Source organism: Leptonotus elevatus, chromosome 4 (assembly GCF_054856555.1).
Source record: "Leptonotus elevatus isolate MCC_2025b chromosome 4, RoL_Lele_1.0, whole genome shotgun sequence".
NCBI classification, from domain to species: domain Eukaryota; kingdom Metazoa; phylum Chordata; class Actinopteri; order Syngnathiformes; family Syngnathidae; genus Leptonotus; species Leptonotus elevatus.
This window is the reverse complement of record NC_141242.1, coordinates 13,198,849-13,215,668: the sequence shown is the minus strand read 5'-3', so window position 1 is coordinate 13,215,668 and position 16,820 is coordinate 13,198,849. Positions and strand designations below refer to the sequence as shown.

Here is a 16,820-nt window from a genome sequence, read left to right as displayed (position 1 = left end):
CTGAGTTGCCAAGATTTTTGCCTACACCGTCTAATGTGTGGGAGAAGCAGGCATCAAAATTAGATCATGTTCATGATTTTTCTGAGTAAAAGTAAAGAAATATCTCACAAGTACCATCGTTTCATTGATGGACATGAAACTTGATGGACATGTCTTTCATAAAAGGATGCATAAAAGAAGCCGACAGATGAGTGACTGAGCTTATTTGTCGATGCCATCTAATGTGCGGGCCAAACATCCAAATTTGAACATTTTGAACTGCCACCGATTTCACCAATTGACACAATATTTGGTGGGCATGTCTATCATGACAGGACTCGTGAAATAGCCTCAAGTAGCCATGCTCCAAATTCAACAGGAAGCAGGAAGGCGGCCATTTTGTTCCAAGCAACCATTTTGGAGATGTAATTCAGGGCGCATCTTCTGACCAACTCCTACACGGCAGTTGGCAAATCTAGACAGCCAGGCGAAGCTATCTTGGGCCATCTTGGGCCATCTTGGGCTATCTTCGGCCATCAAATGTGGGCGGAGCATGGCGTCAAAATGTTGCCGGTGATTCCATGGAATGCACTACTTCTAATATATGTTTTTTTTTTATATATTTTTGCATTTTTATCAGACTCTCCAGTGGACAGATGGTCGAAGATGAATTCTACATCTCTTTACTCCTCACTCTCGCCCTCTCTCTCCTGGTTGTTGCTGATCCGAGTGGTAAACATGTGCAAAGAAGGATGGCGGCGGTGGGGGTGTTGGAATGGCTAAGTTTTCTTTTTATCCAATAAAAATGTCTCCGCGCAAAGATCGATTGTTGTTGCTAGGAGACTGAAGCATCCTTTGGCACCGGGCTTCAGCTCACCACGTCTGTTTTTTTCCCTCCCTCCCTCTTTCTCTCTCTCTTTCTCTCTCTCTCACCCTCTCTCATATACAAACACACATTCTCCCTCTCTCTCTCACACACACACACACACATACACACGCGTACACACAGCGGCAGCATCCTCTCTCTCAGCGCGACTCCTCCGGGGATCGGGAGTAGACCCAGTCAAACTTCCAGCAGAGAAGGGATTCACAACCAGACAACAGAAAGGTGAGTAAAAAAACAACAAAAAAAATACCTTCCCCTATTTCTCATCTTTGCGGGATAAAAGAGAAAAGAAATTGTCAGTCGGCGTCTGCAATTGGTGTAGAACTTTGATTTGTTTGACTTCTCCTGATAACAAGAAGACGCGTTTCAGTCGGTGATCCTCTGCAGCAAACGCGTGACAGACAAGCTGAAATGATGCAGTCGTGTTTGAACTTTGCATGGCAACGCACGCCGCCGTCTCGTGCATACAGGTGGACTATCTGCTGACCCCGTGAGGTCCTGCCCCAAAATCCTTTAAAAGTCCACCCACGTCCGCAGCGAGTCGTTTTTGTTTTTTTCCCCGGCAAGTAAATGTGCAGAAGTAGCAGTTGCATGAAATCTGCATGAATTATGTCACGCCGCCCTTGCAATAGGCTTAACTTTGCTGCCTGTTAGAATGTGACACACTTTGAATCAAACCGAGGTAGGGAGCTACTCATTGTGTAAATTTGCGTTCTTCTTATTTTTTTAAATGAAGGTGGATTGATTTTATTCATATTTGGGACTGACTGCAACATTATGCAGATCTAAAAAAAAAAAAAAAAACAGCATCTCAAAACGGTTCTTTGCCAAGCTCACTTATAATTCATAAATGTATTAACACCACGTCATTTCCTTTTGTATAAGCGATTACCCCTCCAGTTTATTGTTATTACTATATATTTTTAACAGTTAATTGAATTTTAAAACAGGAATAAAGTATACTATTCGGTTATTTGCCATTTTATATTAAAAAGGGATTTGGGGGTTGAGGGTGCGGTGTTTTAAACATCCATCCTCCCTTCTATTTTTTTGAACAGCTTATTTGATTCGGGTCGCTGTTGTGCCGGAGCTTATCCCGGTTGACTTTGGGTGAGAGGTGAGTTATTCCCTGGACTGGTTGCCAGCCAATCACAGCATAAATGTAGACAAACAACCAGCCATGCTCACATTCCCACTTAAGGACAATTTAGAATCTTTTGTGAACCTAAAATTTAAGTTTTGGGAATGTGGGTGGACGCCGGCGTACAGCATGGTGTTCTTGAAACTTTTTCATGTTGATTGGTGTAACTGGTGCGAGAGCCCTAATTAGAACTGTCTCCCGCATCGCTTTTTTCATGGCGAACCTTCAAAACGATCATCAAACTTTGATGCCCACATTAGACGAGGTAGGCAAAAAAGCTTGACCATTTAGTGTCGCCCATCTGTCGAGGATCCCTGCTTCCAATTGCAACTCAAAATGGCTGACTTCCTACAAAATTTCGGGCATGGGTGCTTGAGTCTTTCGTGAGTCCTGTTATGATGGCCATTCAGCAACTTTGGTGATTTTTAGAGGGTCGTGTTCAGGACCCCTAAAATACATATTGTACAATGTCACCAGCCATACCAAACTTTAAACTTTTGAGTTTTGTGGCATGTGTTTGTCGATTCATTTGTCCTAAGAATTAAAAGCACATGTTGAATGAATCCCCTTATAACTGAACTTAATTATCTTTATGAAATGGGCGTACAAAATTTCTGATACAACGCTTGTATTGGATCTCATTATGCCGTACCAAATTTTTGGACCAGGTGGGGTACCTCCAAAACGAAAGTGGCTCAATATGAGTTGAGAAGAAAAACGGGTAAAACGGAGGCAAATAATAATTGAATAGCCTCACATCGACCCCAAAGGACACCGGCCCAACGGGCATCTTCCCTGTATGCCAGTTGGCCAGTCCAGCCCTGGTTAAAGGAAAAGTCAACCCCCCAAAATATTATTTACGCTAATATGTGCACAATGACGCAAAGCCTCAAATAAATACACGGACTGAGCACCAACTGAAGCACGTTTACGTCTGTCGATCGGGGTGAGTACAGATGGTCACTCATTTCGTGTATTTTTGCAAGGCTTTATAATACAAAGCCTCGCAAAAAAAAAAAATCATCGAATACGCGGACACGCTCGGCAAAAGGTGGGCGTTGCCATCGTCAACGACGGGAAGCGACGGTATTGCCCAGCTCTCGTGATTGGTCGTCACCTGAGCAACTGTCATTTTCAATCAAATGCCATGTTTGGACTAGTGAAGGTGCATAGAACATAATTATATCAAGAATATTTTGGGTTGACTTCCCTTTTAAACAATGCTATGGCTCGAATCAAATTAAGCTCCTCCCCTCAGTTTAACATATTTTCTAGGCACTAAGATACCACTAGATGGTGCTTAAGCAATTTTTTGGGAGCCATGGACATGCGAGTGTTTTTGAAAGTAGCGAATTTTGATTTCTCGTCAGCGTTCGTCAGGGTATGTTCAAGGTCGCAACGTTCACCACACATTGGCCAACAGTTCTGTTTCTTTATTTTTCTTGCGACAAAAAAACCCCTTTAAGACGTTTCGCAAACAATGTTTAAAACGTTTAGCAAACAATGTTTAGCAACCTTAAACGAACGTGACGAGAACTTCGCTATCTTTGCAAACAATGCGCCCGCTCAGTGGGATATGGGCTTCATTGTTAGCATAATAATATTTGTCAATTTTTAGCATTTTCCCAAAATAAGAATAACACAACAAGCTAGAAGAGTCCAGTTGCTTTAATTTTGTATATTTATATGACCTGAATGGCTGACAATCTACATAAACATAAAGATTTTTTTTAGGACTATTTTGACAGGAAGTAAAAAATGACATGTAATGTATTCACTTTTTATGTATGTATTTGTGTATCTATGATTAGGGGAGTAATGGTGGGTCAAAAAAGGCGCGGGAGTTGGCATGGGCATTTGATGCCATGTGTTAAACCGTGATGATACACCCGTGTGCACGTACGCGCCTTTGTGTATGTGTGAGTGAGTGCTCTGCATGGTTGTATTTTGTGTGTGTTCAAAGGCTGTGTGTTTTTATGGGCGAGGGGGCGAGTCTGCAACATGGCCTTGTGTTTCAGCATTTCTGCACTGGTGAATATGCTTACATGAGCTCCTGTTGGAGCACCTTGATGATGATGATATGTGCGAGCACGCGCACGTGTGTGTGTGTGTGGGGGGGGGGGGGTGTGGTTGTGTGTGTGTGCGTGTGTGTGTGTGTCTGTGCGTGCATGGCCTTGAAGCTTCCACGACGCTTCTCTCGCCGGACTGTATGCAGTACACAGCCTCAGCAATAGGAAAGTAGCAATGATGGTAGTGTAAGCTTGTGGCATATTAAATGTCTCTATGCTGTTTTTTACACACTCCTGGTGCATTTATGGGATAATGTCATTAGAAGACGGCTCATAGGAATTTGTTGACGTCTCATGATTTCTCAACCAAATTTCAACTTTGAGGCATGCCTTCCATGTCTGGTTATATGACGGGTGTCACATCTTTCCTCACTGCCTTCACTGGTGCGCTTCTGTGTTTGCATCACAAATAAGACAAAGAAAAAGAAAAACACACTTGTGTAGTTAACTCATTTACTGCTAGTCTTTTCAAAGCAGTTTCCCGTATTGCTAGCTGGTTTAGAGCATGATGGCTGGTGGTTCAAGACCCACAGAATATTGTGTTCTGTGACAATATAAGCACTGAATACACCCACACAAAAAAAAATAGAGCAGGCCTATATGGAGTAGTAGACTTCATTTTTTTTCTAGCTTTTTCCTTGCCATTAGTAATCAATCGCAAAAGATAGGTTAGTTTAACTCTGAAACAACAAAAACAAGACTGCGAAAGTGTATTTTATGACAAAATAATAATTTACTTATAAATATACAAGTAAGAAACATGCCATGAGTAGCGCTGACTTTCCGCATGGATTGGGTTGAAAATCAGGGGCTTTCATCATTCAATCCATCAACTGTATCATCTTTTCTCACAATTGCGACATGCACTTTGCATGACCCACGACACATGCCTAAAGTTAGCTGTCAGATGCATCCCGTCTCGTCAGGTGCCTAAAGTTGCTCGACTTCCGACGCATGGTGTACCTATTTTTAAACTTTGAGCATGTTTAAACAAGAGAGAAATGTGAGCAAATGTTAATGCCTGCCTCAGAAAAGTGCGCGATGAGGCGTTTACAGCCTAAAAACATAAATGTAAAAAATAAAACTGACTTCTTTGCGGATTTCACAGTTCTTGCTTTTGCACATAGTTGCGGGAACAAATAAAGTGAACCCCCATTTATGGTTCCAGATGTGATAGGTGAAAATCCGTGTAGAGAGACCATATAAGGAAAGTATGTTTTTAGTTTTAACACAAAATAGAATTAAACACTGCATATTTAAAGTCCAAAGGTTCAATCAAGCCACATGAGTGAGCTTAATGCTAACATATAATGTGAAACACCATAGGCAGGCTAATGGTAATTAGCATAGATGTTATGTACAGTAATTATAAACCTTCAAACAACTGATACTGTATTACACACAGAGTTAGCTGAACCGGAAGCAGACAACTCTAGATACTCACTTGGCAAAGTATAACAAAAATGTTTTTACTAACCACGTAAGAAATGTCCATAATGCTTTCTGTGCAATAAGAGGGGCACAATGTGTAAACTGTATTATGGCGGGGTAGGGTAACACTGTAATAAAAAGTCACTTCTTGTTCAAGTTCAAGTTCAATTCAAGTTTAAAGGAGCCCTCTGCTCTTTTTATAACAGCTGGTTACTGTAAGTATGCTCCAGCCATGTTGAAGCAGGTGGAACCATCACAATTCCTAAAAAGTGTGACTGATAAAAATCAAGTCTTGGAAGTACGTTAAAAAAACAAACATTTATGGGATCATGCCATGTATGTATCAATTTTTCAGATGTGCCATAATGATAGCATTAAATTAATTACCTTGGAGGTTTCCTGTAGTGCTCTCTGCTTTTCAGGTTTTTTGGAGGGGATGTGTGTGTGTTTTCAATACTTTTCTTCCGCTTTAATGAAGTATGCCTGAAGATCGCTTGCTACTTCCGTCTTTCTCTCTCTCTCTCTCTCTCTCTCTCTCTTTTTCTTTATCTCACTCTCACACACGCGCACACACGCACACACACAAAGGGTTCGCAGTGCGCCACCACACCCCCTCCTCTACATTCAGCACCATTCATACGCAGACGTTCACTGAGCGGGGAGGAAAGGCCAGTGGGATGTACGCCTGCGATGTCTCTGAGAAAGATCAGACTCTTAAATAATTGATGAAGTGGAGAAGAAAAGTATGTGTGAGCATGTGTGTGTGTGTGTCGTCATCTCACAGGTAAATAGGCAGTGAGACATTTGTGGCCTGTCCACAGCTCATGGCGGCGAGGGGTCTGAGTGATCCAAATGTTGTCAGCTGGCTGTGATCCTAATTAGACCAAAGGGTGCAAAAGTGGGTCAGTGTTTGCATTGGCCAGAGCAATTATGATAACAACCACAATCAACTTTCTCTCCCATCACCTTAGTTTTGATGGCACTGAGTCATTGCCGTCCTCTGCTATTGTTCACTTTATACTCAACAGAGTTAAACACGTACTGATTTTTACACCTTAACCAAGAATCACACACATGGCAAACAAAGAATAAACCTCCTTGTACAGTACCTCCTTTTAAGAAAGAGAAAATAGTGCCCAGGCCATTTAAACGTATTCACTCCCAGCCATTTTCACAGAAGCAATCCCCTTCACTCCCGGCTGTTTTACTGTATTTTGACTGATTTTGCAAGGCCCACAGAATATTGTGTTCTATTGCTATGAAAACATTAATCTGCCAAAAGAAAGATTAAAGTCTCTTCTTTCATCAGAAAAAAAGTATATTTCTATCTGTTTTCGTTTTGCAGCAATTAGCATCATCTCCTTTGCTCTGCTGCCACCTGGTGGCCGTTTGTGTAATAACTACCATTTCTTCGACCATTCTTTGCAGTTGAGAGGCTGTATCAAAGCTCTAGCATAAAATAAAAACAAAAAACGTATAAATACATCTTTGGGACACTTAAAACATTTAAAACGGAATGTATTGTATACGTTTTGTGGAGCAAATGAGTTAAAATGCAGAGTAGTTGTCAAAGTCTATTAATTCCAGAATTGGCCTCTGGTAATTAGGCTCTCATTACTCCATTGTAGTGTAAAACACGTTTTCAGCAAAAAAATAAAAAATAACGGTTAGTCATAAGATGGCTGGCCTTTGGCTTCAGTCACGAGGACCTATTAGTAGTCCTTTCATATATAAGTCTGTGCGTTGCTGTCATGGGCATTACGGTAAAGACCAGATCCAGCAAACAGAAGCAGCTATGTGGCGGCCATGTTGGCAAGAGCGGTGTTCCCATTATAGGCAATGAAAAATAGCCATTAGCTTAGCAGGGCATATTGTATCTATCCATCCATCCATTTACTACCGCTTAACCGGGGGGCGGGTCGCAGGGGCAGCAACTTTAGGAGGGAAGCCCAGACTTCCCTGTCTCCAACCCTTCAACCAGCTCCTCCGACAGGATCTCAAGGCGTTCCCAGAACAGCTGAGAGACATAGTCTCTCCAGCGTGTCCTGGGTCGTCCTTGGGGCCTCCTGCCGGTGGAACATGCCCGGAACACCTCTCCAGGGAGGCATCCAGGAGGCATCCGAACCAGATGCCCGAGCCACTTCAACTGGCTCCTCTCCACGCTGAGTCCCTCCCGGATGACCGAGCTTCTCACCCTATCTCTAAGGGAGAGCCCGGACACCCTACGGAGGAAATTCATTTCGGCCGCTTCTTGTTCTTTGCGTCACAACCCACAGCTCGTGTCCATAGATGAGCGTAGGAATGTAGATCGACCGGTAAATCGAGAACTTCGCCTTTTGGCTTAGCTCCTTCTTCACCACCACAGACCGATACAGAACCCGCATCACTACAGACGCAGCACCGATCCACCTGTCGAACCCTATCTATAGAATTGGTGACAAAGGGCAGCCTTGACAGAGTCCAACCTTCACTGGGAACGAATCCGACTAACTGATGCGGATCAAACACTGACATCGGTCGTACAGGGACCGAACAGCCCGTATCAGGGGGCTTGGTACCATGTACTCCCGAAGCACCCCCGAGGGACACGGTCAAACGCTTCTCCGGGACGAAAACCACACTGCTCCTCCTGAAATCCGAGATTCGACTTCCCGATGGACCCTCCTCTCCGGCACCCCTGAATAGACCTTACCAGGGAGGCTAAGGAGTGTGATCCCTCTATAGTTGGACAACATCCTCTGGTCCCCCTTCTTAAAAAGGAGGACCACCACCCCGGTCTGCTAATCCAGACACGTGTCAACCATAACAGCCCCACAACATCCAGAGCCTTTAGGAACCTGTGTTGCAGAATTTATTTTATCCGTCAAACTCGACCATCAAAGTTAGTGGGTGGTTCACTCAAATCTTGTCTAATCTATTGCTTTGGCCTGAAGTGGTTGTAAACATGGGAGCAACGGTGCTGGATTTTTATTGCTGACGTCTCTTGATAAAGTGTTCGAGGCTTGTTGTTGTGCAAAACCAACATCAAAATAATATAAGTGATATAATGTAACTAATTAATGACACATTTAATAAGACATTGATTGATTTAATTCCCTATTTAATTATTAAATGAAACATCGAATTAATAATGTCACATTTATTTAAATATTTAATGGTGTATGCATGTATTTAATTTGGGGGATTTTTGGTCCTCCATATTACATGTAGTTTGTCTTGAATTTTAGTACCCGTAGCACCTCTTTGTGACTCTGATTTTTAACATCCTGTAGCACCCCTGGTGCTTCCACTGTCGCAGTGTGGATATGAATCAAGCCGGAGCCGGCGGCCATGCATTTGAATGATGCCTCCGCCATCGCTCCCAGGGTCATTACGTGACATTTAAGTTTGATAGATGTCACGCGCAGATGGCTAATTCTGCCTTTGACAGGCCGGCCGTCATTCAGCTGATGGAATGGTCGTCTGACTGACGGGGCTGGCTTTTTTTAAGGTACGCCAAAATGAAAGGAATTCACTCGGATTGGAGCTCAACTAAAAGGCAACATGACGTACGTTTCTGCACAAGTTGGGAAGTTCTTGGTTCCAATCTCGTCTTAGATCATCTTGTGTGGAGTTTTTTTTATTAGTTTGTTTCTGCCCGTCCTCCCTCATTCCAAAAACATGGTTATTGTGTTTACTGAAGCCTCTAAATTATCCATAGGTGTCAATCAGAATTTTAACCCAGAAAAAAAAAAAATGCTGTTGTTTTAACAGGAAAAAAATGGCAGCTGTGATTGCCAGAGAAATTGTGAAAAATACAGTGCAAATGTAAACAACTTTACAGAACAATTCGTTTTACCGGTATTTAATGTGCAATAAACAGTAACTGCTTGTAAATTATACCGGAATTCGACAAATAAAAAATACAACAAATAAAATCTGTATGTAAATTTTACGGAGCAAAGTAGTACAACGGCCAATTCACACTGACTGCGGAACGGACGCGGTGCGTTTTCCGTACGGACGCCGCAAGGAATAGAAAGCATTCAAGTCTGCGTGTCAATTCACACCAGCAGCAGTGCGGTGTGTATGCGGTGCGGAACGGATGCGGCGCTGCGGAAGGTTTCCGCAAGCGCTCTCTTTTTTCCGGACGCCACATGCGGATTTTCATGAAGCTGAAGAAATGACACGAGCCGGAACAGAAAGTCGAGCGTCGGCATCAAGGTAGATCCGGTATATTTAAAAATAAACCCGTTTGCAAACTCATTTTTGGGGGCAGGGAAGCTAGCTAACTACATAGCAGGACATGAGTCGGACATTTAAGACAAAAAACGAGCTTAGAATAAATTAAACATGACAAAATAACACTATTTAAACACAAAATGTACTTAGCCATGGTAGAAGCCCCAGAAATAATGTCCAAAAGCGTACTTCATTTCTATAGCGCTTTCCTACCTTACAATGACCTCAAAGCGCTTTGCATTTTGACTACTCATTTACCTAATGATTACACAGCATCAGGAACAACTGGAGTTTCAGTTTTTTCAAGTGTAGGCCTACTGATACGTAAATTAGTAATTAGGTCTACAGTATATCAATTTTAAATGAACATAATATATTTAAATTAACCTTTATATTCAAATTTGTACTGTATATCTAAATATTAATTAACTGTAATATGGCTTTGTAAAATGCATGCTTCTTTTGGCATAAACAAAATGTACCAAATAACCTACTGACAGTGTTATTCTATGATGTAATTGTAACTGTATCCCAATGTTTTTTGTTTTAGTTTATTTGTGTCTAAATTACAGTAATTTGTGAATTCTCCCCAAAAATATATTTGAAAGATGTTTTACCGTTAAATCAACAGTTGTGTTTTTTTCAGAGTTTTACAACATATCAATGCAAGTTACACATTTATAGTTTTTATGTCACGTTTTTACAGAAATTCTTTGTTAATTCTACTAACATTTTTACAGTGATATCTACTAGGGGTGTGAATTGCTTAGTACCTGGCGATTCGATTCGTATCACGATTCATAGTATACGATTCGATTCGATACCGATTAATCCCGATACGAATCTATACATTTATTATTGCAATTTTTTTTAACCTCAAATTTAGAAAATACTCATCAGTAAACTTGTACATGTACACTGTAAGATTTGTATGAAAATGTATTTATTTATCTGCAAATTCAGGCTTATAAATGAGCCCCTGCATTTAACAAACAGGTTGCAGTCTGTTTCATGTTTGAACAGCACTGAAATAAAATATTAAGGCTTAATGTTCCATTAATATAACATTCTTCCATGCTTAATGTGCGAATCCTAACCCTAGGTAAGACGTTTTGTTGAACATTTCCATTAAAAATTGATGTTTAAAAATCGATTCGGCCGCATATTGAATCGATTCGAGAATTGTGTGCTGTAATATCGCGATATATTGCCGAATCGATTTTTTCTATATGGAACCTGACAGTTGACTGATGACCTGCCCATTATTTGTCTATACCATACGTGCCCTGACTGTAAATTGCTCAAAAGACCAAAAAGAACGTGAAGAAAAAAAACAGCAGCATATACTGATGAAAGGCTGCAATGAAATTTGCTGGTCTTAGTGCTCTGTGGTGGTCTGGGCATCGACCCTGCACGGATGCGTGTCCTGCAGAGCAGTCTTGCCTGTTAGAGGAGGACAGGATGCAGTGGTGGAAAACATCCCCCAAAAAAACAGGCGAAACATGAGAAGGGAGCGTTAATGTATCCGTCAACTGCTCGTCTCCAACTCAAAATTGTCTCCACCGTTTATTTCTGACGGTTTACTGATGTTCTGTATGTCTGTCTTCAATAGGTGTTGGGATGTCGCTAGCCGCAATCAGCCATCTGCTCCGTTGCTTCTTCATTCAGGTAAGGCTCCGGGCTACCTTGACTTACAAATGTAATTGTGAATGCAATCAAGCTCATAACTCAATTCATATCAAAGTCATGTTCCGTGTTATGTGCACTTTTGGATTGGAAAGCAGGAAACATGTCACGAAATGTAAACATGCTGAAATAATCATGATCTCAACTCGGTTTACTCACAAATGCGAAACCTGCTTCTGTTTAATCAAACACAAAGCTATTTTCTTGTAAGAATGGCAAAAGGTGGATATGCAGGAATATCTGCCATCTAGTGGAGGAGCATTTCATTGTTCTGCCCGTCACGATACGACACTGGCAATGGGTTACCAAATGAAAGTAGTCACACTATGAAAGTCAATAGAAGCTCAATGGTGAAACTGCACCAATTCATGACTTCTGCAAGTTCTGCAATGATTAAAAAAAACAAACAGAAGGGACAAAATGTGCTGCAATTTAGTGCCTTAGCTCTTGTGTTTTGGGATATTTTCCAAAAAGATCTAATGAAGCACACACTCAATTGAAGATGCGACTTGGCCCATTTCGAGGAATGCACATTCTGTCTCAGCTGCTTTTATATAACAACACCTCAACATCTCTTACGTAAAAGTTAAAAACAAAGCATATAGCGGAGCTGTCGTCGAGTCTCAAGGCTGGATGCATATCATCGAACCACATGTCGGCTCGCCTCCTGTGGATTTTGTGGCGGCAAAAGATGAAGACGAGAGCGACTTGGTCATACAAATCGCACTTCAAATGTCTTATTAGTGTCTCGCTACCTTGTGAAACGGTCGTTTATGGTGTTTGCTGAGCATTTCAGACGTCTGTAGCAGAGAGAGAGAGAGAGAGAGAGAGAGAGAGAGAGAGAGAGCGAAGAGGAAGAAGAGGGAGGTGGCAAGACATAGAAATAGTCTGCTTTTAGGTCAACTCCTTAGAGAAGCCGCAGAGGTGTGTGTGCGTGCGTGTGGGGGCGGCTGTTTGTCTTTACGTGTGTGTCATATCACAGAGTCGAGTGGTAAAGATATGGCAGCCGCCTGAAGAAAAATCTCTGCTGCCTGCATCCAAAGGGAAGCTTTCATCCTCCTCCCACACACACATAAACTTAGATTCACATTCAAGATTGCGCTTATAGGCCAAAATAACCTCTATGATTTTTATAGGGCTGCAGCTATCGATTATGTTGTTATTGGGATAGCTTACTGGAAAAAAAAAATATATATATATATATATATTAGGGGTGGGAATCTTTGAATGTCTCACAATTCAATTCCGATTTTTGGGTCTGCAATTCGATTCAGAATCAATTTTCTATTTGGGACGATTTTCAATTCGAAATGATTTGATTGACAATGATTTTTGCTTCAATCTATAGATGTGCAAGGAATTGTAATGATCTACTCCAGTCTGACTCGCTAATGCTAATTAGCGCGCTACTCGCGGCACTTTTATCACTCAAAAGAACGGCTCCACGCTGGAAAAAAAAAACTTTTATTGGAATAACTTGATCGTGACTTTTTCCTTCTACTCTCTAATGTGGCTACAACTTAACAGTGTATTAGACCTCGTGGAACCACAATGCCCCTCAGTGGCCAAACCGGGTACAACATGAACAGCGCTCCAAATAAAGGCACACACAGACAAAGGCAAGACAGTATAAAATAATTTAAATAAAATCGATTTTGGGACATTTAAAATAGATTCTGAATCGTACTAAATGAGAATCGTGATTCTTATGAGAATCAATTTTTTGGCACACCCCTAACATACATTATATTATATATATATATATATATATATAAAGGGTGTCAAAATTAGTGCAATTTGATGGCACTGAGTCATTGCCGTCCTCTGCTATTGTTCACTTTATACTCAACAGAATTACACACATACTGATTTTTACACATTAACCAAGAATCACACACATGGCAAACAAAAAATAAATCACCTTGTACAGTACCTCGTTTTAAGAAACAGAAAATAGTGCCCAGGCCATTTAAATGATTAATTTGCAATTTTAGCCTCAGATTCAGCCATCCACACACACACTCATTTCCATTTAATAATGAACAGCCAACTGTTTTTCATTTTGACCACAGTAACAATTTTGCCGGTTAGGAATGCCAAGTGTTTCAGCTGTCAGCATCAAAGTGTGCAGAGTCATTTACGTCTTTTATACTGCCTTTGAAAAGTTATCTGACGGCTTTCATCAGGATCTCACCGCTAGCCGCTAGCCGCTAGCCGCTAGCCGCTAGCCGCTACCACTGCTAGTCGCTAGCACAGGCGCCTCAAATCAAGTCAAGTCAGCCATTTTGCCATGACTCGATGTCGAGAAAGCATTGATGTCCATAAATGTTAATGTTGGCTACTTATCCGAGAAAGAAAAAATGCCTTGAGCATTTTTTTAACCGAGGTACTCGAATTACTTGAGGAGACTCATTTCACCCGTAGATTTTTAGTTTAAAGAAGACATAGTGTACATTTTTTTAAATGTTTAACACACTTCCCAGGTGTCTTACTATCATGACTGTGACATCAAAATGCCCCCAAGCATGATAGCAAACTGCTCAGACAGAAATTGGCCCGTCAAATTTAGCTATTAAATTCCAGTCAAATTTCCTAATTCTCAACTGAGAACACGCGGGAGTTTAACAGTAGTACTTTGCTTTGTTATTTATCTTGTGTCATTTTGATAACCAAGAAACCACGTTGAAGTGAGTTAGGAGCTTCTTTTAGGATAAAAAAAAAAGTAGTGCCTTGCCACATATCTTGTGGCCTCTATAGGAAATTGTATGTGATGCGACTTATTCAATCATGTGTTTCCGCTATTAGCGGAAAGGCTAGTTCCTAGTCACGCTGTGCTCATAGCATTACTAATGCTAGCATTACTATTATTATTATTATTAGCATTACTGCTATTCACTGAAGCATTATTACTGGTGAACTACTGCTGCTGAGACCAATCCCATTCGATTTGATTCTGATAAAAAGCATGATTCAGCTGAATGCTGGTATTAGGCAAGCGGGGGGGGCGGCAGGAGAAAGAAGTGTGACCTTTTGATTCCGTCGGCTGATTGCGACCTTCATGTTTCACTTACACTTGGCCCTCATTACCATGCGGGCCAGACAGTCGAGCTGGGCCACATCGATATGATCAGTTTTCAGAAGTGGATGATACAATTCAAGCGATTCCACACCCTTTATTGCATTGATTCTGACCTTTTATGCACCGCAACTCATTGATTCCACAGTTCAGCTTTGCGATATGTTAAAGGACCGGTTGTTAAGCTTCCCAAGCACGATAAGAACCACTTTCAGAGAATACAAAAGCCCAAGAAACAACATTATCTTTTAAGTAGAGGGCCATATTATGGATAAATCACTTTTTAATTCCTTGTACCCAATTAGTTGGGTCCCTGGAGTGACTGCCCACCTATCAAGTGTCAAGTTAAATAACCTTTTGTGAGCTGCCTAATTCCGAAAATGTGTCTTTCACCAAAATATGGATTGTGACTAATTTGCATACGACCGCACCCACATTGTGTTTTCGTGACTTAATAATAACTGGCTTTTTACGTGGTGGCAGTGGCGGCTGGTCAATTGAGGGTGCGAGGGTTTCCAGAAAGACAAACAATTTTTAATAATAACACTGAGGTGAAATAAAAGCAAAATATTTAGAAAGATATGCATATCTGTTTTTAGAATAGCAGGATAAATAGCATATAGTTAAGGATGTTTTGTCGTTCATATTTCACTGCACGAAGGAGGCTTGGTGATGAAGTGCTGCCTCGAAGAGTGAAAATACAACATGTGCCGTTCGTGTCTCGATGTGCTGCGCAATTCAGCACATGCTTTTTTTAGTCTCAGGCCTCAACAAATAGTTTCACCCCTGGTTGTCATGGTAACTAAAGCTGGCCTTGCAGAGCAGGTGGGGTGTGCAGTGGCTCATGCCATGCAACAGGCCGAGCTCAACAAAGCTGGAAAAAATATGGTGGAAAGACTACTTAGTGACGAAGTGCTGCCTCTATGAATAAAATTTCAATGTCATATTTTTAAGTTGATTTATTGGAGGAGGTTGATTAAATTGGGTGTAGTGGTGGCTTTGAGCAAGGGTGATTCATTTGCAGTCTGGACGCGGAGGCTGAATGTCTCCTGCTCCAATAACACCACAGAAGTTTGCTTTAAAAAAAAATTATAAAAAAAAATGTTGTTGGATGAGACGGACCTACGTCCTAGCTCCGCCCCCAATCATCACAGAAACGACAGCTGTACTTGCATTTGCATGACACAGAATTATTCTTGTGACAAATGAATTTCCTCAACTTTCCCGTGTTTACCGGTGCCCTGATTTCCCCTGAAACGTCAACAGGCACGTTTGTTTTGAAGATTAGCAATGTTTACATTTTAAAGTGCTTTCTGGTGTGTTCCGCTTGATTAAACCTATTTGTGCTTTTCTTTTCTTTTTTCTTGGTTCAATATCTGAGGTGAAAGTCACAATATTGAACACAGCAGCCAAAACACTGCCTCCGATAGCTTTGATTGAGTCGTGAACTTGGTAGTATCAGATGTCCTTGTTGTTACACACACACGCGCGCACACGCGCACACACACTCGCCGGGGCAGAATGAAGAAGTGTTGCAAGCAAGATCAGATTAGAGCGGCTTTTCTGATTTGTGCTATGAGAAGTCTCATGTATCAAGCAGCCATCTAAGCTGGTTTATCCAGATACAACCAGGGGCACACACACACACACACAAACACACCCCCACACACACACACAGCCAGAAGAAGAAGAAGAAGAAGAAGAAGGTTGACCGTGTGCTCTAAAGGATAGCTGACTGGAGATCAGCAAGGCGCAATCTCCAAACAATTCCAAATCCCTGTTAGTCATGGCAGCAGATGTATCGCTCCCTACTCTCTGATATCAAGTACATCCTTGAACCTTTAAGGCTAGGCTACATTGTCTCTGTACTCTGAGAGGTACTACAGACTTTTATACCAGTGGATATGTTCCTTACCCATCCGCTATACAATAGGTAAAAAAAAAAAAGTGATCTAGAGAAACCATTTTAGTTTAACTCCACGAACACGCTTTAACGCATTTAGCTAGCAACGCACTAATACCGCTAACAGTAGCTACTGTTCATTGGACTAATGAAAATAATAATACATGTTTATTGCCATTCCCAGTTGAAGTTAACTGTAGAACTAACAAAAAATAAATAAAGACAACTACATATTGTGTATTGAACACAACGGCTAGCTAGCTAAAGCTAACACATAAAAATGACATGAACACTGGGGACAGGCTAAAGAAATCATGCTGCATTCGAGGAAGGTCAGAAGTCGGGCTTATCCCAGTTGGCTTTTCCCAGTTCCGACCTGAAAGCGTTCGTGGCGAAAGTAAACAACCAAAATGGCAGATAATGATAAA

At 41.4% G+C, this 16,820-nt stretch overlaps 1 protein-coding gene across 1 annotated transcript in view; it reads left to right on the top strand.

The window, feature by feature from the left end:
• The first annotated feature begins 770 nt into the window (after positions 1-770).
• grm3 (glutamate receptor, metabotropic 3) overlaps positions 771-16,820 on the top strand; it is a 52,886-nt gene continuing 36,836 nt past the window's right edge. Inside the window, exons 1-2 of the mRNA XM_086073187.1 lie at positions 771-1,087; positions 11,340-11,395. The gene's annotated coding sequence lies outside the window, so the exon portion shown is untranslated. The remainder of the gene's footprint in view (positions 1,088-11,339; positions 11,396-16,820) is intronic.